Source organism: Archocentrus centrarchus, chromosome 6, assembly GCF_007364275.1.
Source record: "Archocentrus centrarchus isolate MPI-CPG fArcCen1 chromosome 6, fArcCen1, whole genome shotgun sequence".
Classification (NCBI taxonomy): Eukaryota; Metazoa; Chordata; class Actinopteri; order Cichliformes; family Cichlidae; genus Archocentrus; species Archocentrus centrarchus.
Window position 1 is genome coordinate 26943297 of NC_044351.1, and position 6118 is coordinate 26949414.

Sequence of the window (6118 nt, forward strand, 5' to 3'; positions counted from 1 at the left end):
AAAGTGAGATGAGCCACCTGTTATCCATCACACATCTTTGCTGTAACTCCGGGGCCAAAGTTATATAGCTCAAAACAAATAAACTTAGCCCATTATGCATTATGTACAAATGTTATAACAAAAAGCTGTATTTTCAAATTAAAAAAAAAAAAAAAACTGGCAAAAGTCAAACAGGCAAATATCAATTACTAGTCTTGGTGTTAAACCTTAGTTGTATATGTATGTAAAACTTTATCACACAGAAGAATAGACCATTAAAGTAAATTGATGGCACAGAAAGCAAAGCCAATACTCAACAGACAACATGATACAAGATGATGGTGATGATTAAATGAGTTTATGGCTTTTACATGCAGATACTCTTTTCTCTGTCCTTTTTATTACTGTCACTTGTTTTGTGAATGATCTGCATTCCAGCATGTGCAACAACTTGTCCAGCCAATGGGATTATGCTCACGAATGCAATAAAAAGAATCTCTCAAAGCAAGTGTCTGTGGTGGATTCAATATGTGTTGGAATATATATAAAAAACCTGTATGTCATAAACTGTATGAGGTTTAGTTGTGTGTGAGTGTTTCAGTTTCATGTCGTGTACAAAAGACATCTGAGGGCAGGAATGCTGTTTATGAGTGCCTCAAGAGAGGCAGGTGATGTTCGATTGGTTGAAAGTGGCATTTGTTGGCATTTTAGACCGTTGGCATTCACTGCATCTTGAGTTATAATGTCAACATAGATTCACTGGATTTCTGGTCGACTCGTACTGTTGATAATAAATCACTGCGCTATGCTGCTGATGCTCTCACAGAAGCATATTTTTTGCTATGCAGTAACTTTTTGAAACCTAAACTGTATGCTGCTCATGTTGATTCATTTCAGTTTGATTTGTCGCCATCCATTTATTTCAACAAAATTCTTACTGTAACATGGTTATGGCTCTTTTAGTATCCAACAACAATTTTATTGGACCCCAAAATAAGACAAGGGGGATCGTGGATCAGGAACAATGCTGTTATGTTTGTAGGTTGAGGTCCTCCTTGGTGCAGTGCACCAGATATCCCAAGAGTGTTGACTGACATACCTTGAAGATCAGTTGCTCCTGTCCCCGTTTATGCATGTCAGCCACCCCTCCTACCCCCCTGATCTATCGCATAGCTCTGGCAGGGGCAGAGACACTGGATAAGTCTGTGGGAACCCGTGTGAATGCTCTACCTAATCACCTTATTCCAAATGCAGCTGATTTAAAAATCTCTGGACATCTGTGTGCAACTTTATGATTATATATTGCCAAATAAGTGTAGAAAAAGACAGTCTTGTTTTGCTTTTTACAGTGCTTCTATTTGAGCACAAGAGACAAAGGGAGACAAAGAAGCTTCACAGTCAGTTGATGCTTTGGCTTATGTCTTTCCCACAATGATTGAATGTAGCAAGTGTTCAGTACCTTGGGTGACACATTTGAACCGCTACCTGCCTCAAACTGTTTCAAATGCTGCATTGTAGAAAATGTGTTTTTGCATATGTGCACGCACTGCACACAAACATATGTTTGCATGTCTTTGTGTTTTCAAGCTTGCATTCGAACCCCTGAAATTCAAGTTTACCGGCAGCACTGTCACAGCCGGGCTCCTGGGTCAGAGGTCAGGCTGGTAACTTCAACTGTGGGGGAATGGGGGGGGGGGGGGGGGGGGGGGGGGTCTACATTTACACGCTATCCAGATTGTCCATGACACTGGTTGCTATTAATAGTCAGAGGATTGCTGCACGGCATGCACCCAGTCCATTCGACTGTGTGAACATGGGACAAGAAAAAACAGAGGAATCTGACCTTAACTGGCCACTACATCTGACCACTTATTTAGTGTTGATGGCACAGGGGCAAGTGTTTAATTTGGTGTAGGATGGACAGGCTAATGATTTATGTACTGGATGTCAGGTAGACATAATACTTTGTTTAGACTTCTATAGAACTTTATTTAGGCTAACTTCAGAGTTAAAATGATTAAAAACTTAATTCAGGTACTCATGTATCAAACCTCAAATATAAGATTTTGTCAGGAAAATACACTAAAAAAAACACAGCAATACTGCTTGAGTACAGTAATCATTTATCATCATGGCAGTAATTTATGTTTCTTTGGAATTCCCTGATCTGCTTCTTAATTTGATTAATTTAATAAGTCAAATCTATGATCTTGGGAAGTTATACCACACTGTTAGCGAGAGCTACGTGCTGCAGTCAGCTTGTTGTGGTCTGTATTAAAGGGCCAAAACTTGTGTTTTAGCTGTTTACTGATGGTAAATATTATTAATTCTGAAGTTTTGCCTTTTTTCATTACACCAGGAGCCATGACACAAAGTCACTGGAATTTATGGCAGTATTTTGGTGTATGTCATGGTGGTGGATCAACACCTACATGTTCCATGAACAAAATGTTACTATAGTTTGGACGACTTGTTAACTGACTGTTGATGGATAACAAGCCACTGAGTCCCACAGTGTTGTATCTCAGAAACATCTGCTATAGATTGTCAGCAGGGATGAAAATGGTATTATAAACAGCTGCTGCCAAAAATGATAATTGGTTCCCCTGATACAGTTCTGCCTCATCCCTGAATGTAGTACATAACACGCATAACATGCTGTATTCCAAACCTACTATATGTGCCTCGCCTGTAACAGCAGCAGCAGGCCACTTTTAACTCAATCCTAGACTCAAAGTGTTCTTTCATTCATTGCTGTCCGTCTTTGATCGTGTTTCTGTGATTCCTAACTGTCCACTTTTTTGTGTTTCTATGCATCGAGATGCTAAAATGCTAATAAAGTGCTACTTTTGTGTGAGATCCACTGAATGTGAGATGTTTTGCCGATAAAGTGTCTCATTAAAAACTCATGTAATTATTTGAAACTTAAATAGCTTAGGTAGTATTGTTTTCACCTTACGAATCTGTGTATGTTGTGTGCCTTTGTGCCATCAGGGTAAATTGTTCTACTCACAGAGACCTACTTTTGAGGACTTTGGCAGGTGTTTGTGTCCATCTATCTGTGGACAGCGTTTGTCAGCATGACAGTGTTACAAACGTGCACAATGCTGTCATGCATCTTTGTCACATTAGTTACCACACAGCCTATTTTATCCAACTATTTAGGAAAATTATTTAATGAATCAGATGGACCACTCTTCAAGAAAGTTTGAAGCGGCTTCAGAAGGAAACACTAAAACAGTGGATCTCATTACATGCAAAACTATTCAATTCAGCTGACAAACTTTTCCATCCACGTCTGGATCTTTAATTTACCGTTTCCTTTTTTCCTTCTCTTGGATATCCAATACCGACAACTTCTCCTACGACTGCCTGAGAGTCAGAGGGGGAAAGTTTCCATGCTGCCCCAGTGCTTGCTCTTGGCAGGACAATACCACTGTAGACTGAACTGTTTCCGTCTATCCACCTCTGCTATTAGAGCACTCCCTCCTCCACCCTTGAATTCTCCCTTTTTGTGCACTGTCTCCCAATTTTTACTGTCCCACAATAAGCTATCTCTGCTTTGCTCTCGCTGTCTTTGTTTTGCTCGCTTTCACACACACACACTGACACACCAAAAAAGTGATGGTGATATCAGTAAAGTGTAATTTCAGTTATGCAGTGACCATTGCCAAGTGTCTGTTTAACAATGAATTGCAAATATAGTTGCTACATGCATGAGTATAAGTGCCCTTTGTTGCACATACATGCCACACCTGTGTGACAGGCTTTGTGTGTGAGTGCATGTTTACATGTGTATGTGTCTACTGTAGCTAAAAATGCTAGATAGTCAAGGAGCCAAGACACAGACCAGATTAACTCTTCTTTAAAACTGAAAGATAAGAAGAAAAAAAACATTTATAGCCAATTTTACAATTTTTCTCAATTGTTTTTCTCAATCAAGGCACAACTGTCGCAGCAGAAATATCATGATCAGCACGCTTAATGCAGTTCTCAAAACTGTTAAGGCATTTTTCACAACACAGACTCACCTGTACAAAAGACACTAGACCAGTGAAAGCCTTTTGTATATATGTCGAAACATGAAAAGCCAGTCAGTCACTTCAGCTCTGTGCCCAATGAACAAAAATCCTTTAACCCCCATTTTAAGACTTCAGATAGATTTTTACTTTAATGAAAACCTTACTGACTTTGGAAAGAGTACTTTAAAATTTAGGCCTAATGCAGAGTAAAAAGTGTTCAGACAAAAAAAAAAAAAATTCATTTGAATCTTTACAAAACTGCTGAAATGGAGAAAAACAAAATTATACTTGTGAAACTATATGCATCAGAAAACAGACAAAGAAAATATAATCTGAGAACAATCTGAGAACATAGCACCAACTACTGTATAGTCCAGTAAAGTCATGCTGCATACATTCAGCGGCCACTTTATTAGGTACATCTGTTCAATTGCTTGTTAATAAAAATATCATATAATATTCATAGAGAATGGGCCGAAAAAAGATAGACTATCCAGTGAGCAGCAGCTTTCTGGGTGAATATATCTTATTGATATGAGAGGTCAGCAGAGAAAGGCCAGACTACTTCGAGCTGATAGGAAGGCAACAGTAATTCAATCAACCAGTCGTTAAAAACAATGTATGCAGAAGAGCATCTCTGAAAGCAGAACACATCTGACCTTAAAGTAGATGGACTACAATAACAGAAAACCACACTGGGGATCAGCCCAGTCTGCTAAGAACAGGAAACTGAGGCTACATTTTGCACAGACACACCAAAATAGGACGGTGGAGGGTTGGAAAAATGCTGTACACTAATGGCCTCCACAATCACCAGATCTCAGTGTAGTAGAGCACCCTACTAGAAGATGCAAATACATGTGCTGAGCGAGTACCTCAGACAGCATAAACCTGAGAAAGAAGAGGAGAAAGAACAAGAACCATCATGGAAGGACAGGCCCCTGCACGCCATGTACCACCGGCAGATAGAAGAAGTGGCTGATATCGAAAAATCCTACCAATTCCTGGACAAAGCTGGGCTGAAGGATAGCACAGAGGCACTAATCATGGCAGCTCAGGAACAAGCTCTAAACACAAGATCAATAGAGGCTGGGGTCTACCACACAAGGCAAGACTCTATGTGCAGGCTGTGCAGAGATTCCCCTGAGACAATCCAGCACATAACAGCAGGGTGCAAGCAGATTCCAGGAACAACATCTGAGAGGACCCTCAAGCTCCCAGGCCTCTGGTAGAGGACCTGACCTTGGAGGACAAAAAAGACCACCCCAAGGTGCAAGAATCCTACAAAATTACCTCTGACAGGCTACTCATATGCATGTTTCTGAACCAATAGTCTCCATGAGGGTGGTAAGAGGACACATTGTCCTTTATTGAGACCTGTGCTCACAGCCCAGCATTGTGCAGCTTGACTGGCATTCTCCAGAGACCATCAGAACTTGTAGGTTCACCAGTGGCACTGGTGTTTGCATTTTCACAGATGAGAACTAGCACATGTGACGGACGTGAAAGAGCTTGGAAACGCTGCGACGAATGTTATGCTGCTCAGAACATCATCCAGCATGACCGGTTTGGCATCAGGTTAGTAATGGTCTGAGGACACATATCTTTGGAGGGTCACACAAACCTCCATTATACACTGAGATAATACTTTTTTTTTTCCCAATAATTCTTCACACAGGCACAAATACATAATTGGACTAACCAGCTAGTAACCCCAGGAAAACAAGCTGAATTGTGAGCTTCTGCTGAGCTTCCATAAAGTAATTTGAAATGCAGCCACTGATCTTTAAATTATGGCTAATGCAAAAATATATAGTTTTATTAAGCACAATAAAAGTAGAACACGCACAGGATTGAGTCACAAGATTAAGACTCGGGGCTCCTGTCAGCTCTCCAGGCGGGTCAAATGTCCCTCTACTTGTTCTTGTCCTCTCTTGAGGGTCACACCGTGGCAGGCACTGATCCCCTACCTGGGCACTGATCCAGTCCCTGGAGCTTGTAATACAGAGTTTAACCTGAAAACTGACCCAAACATCTACATTCACTACAATCTCTATGAGACTATGATCCATTTTGCACCTGCCAACTTGGGATATAAGAGAGGTGGGGTTCCTCCA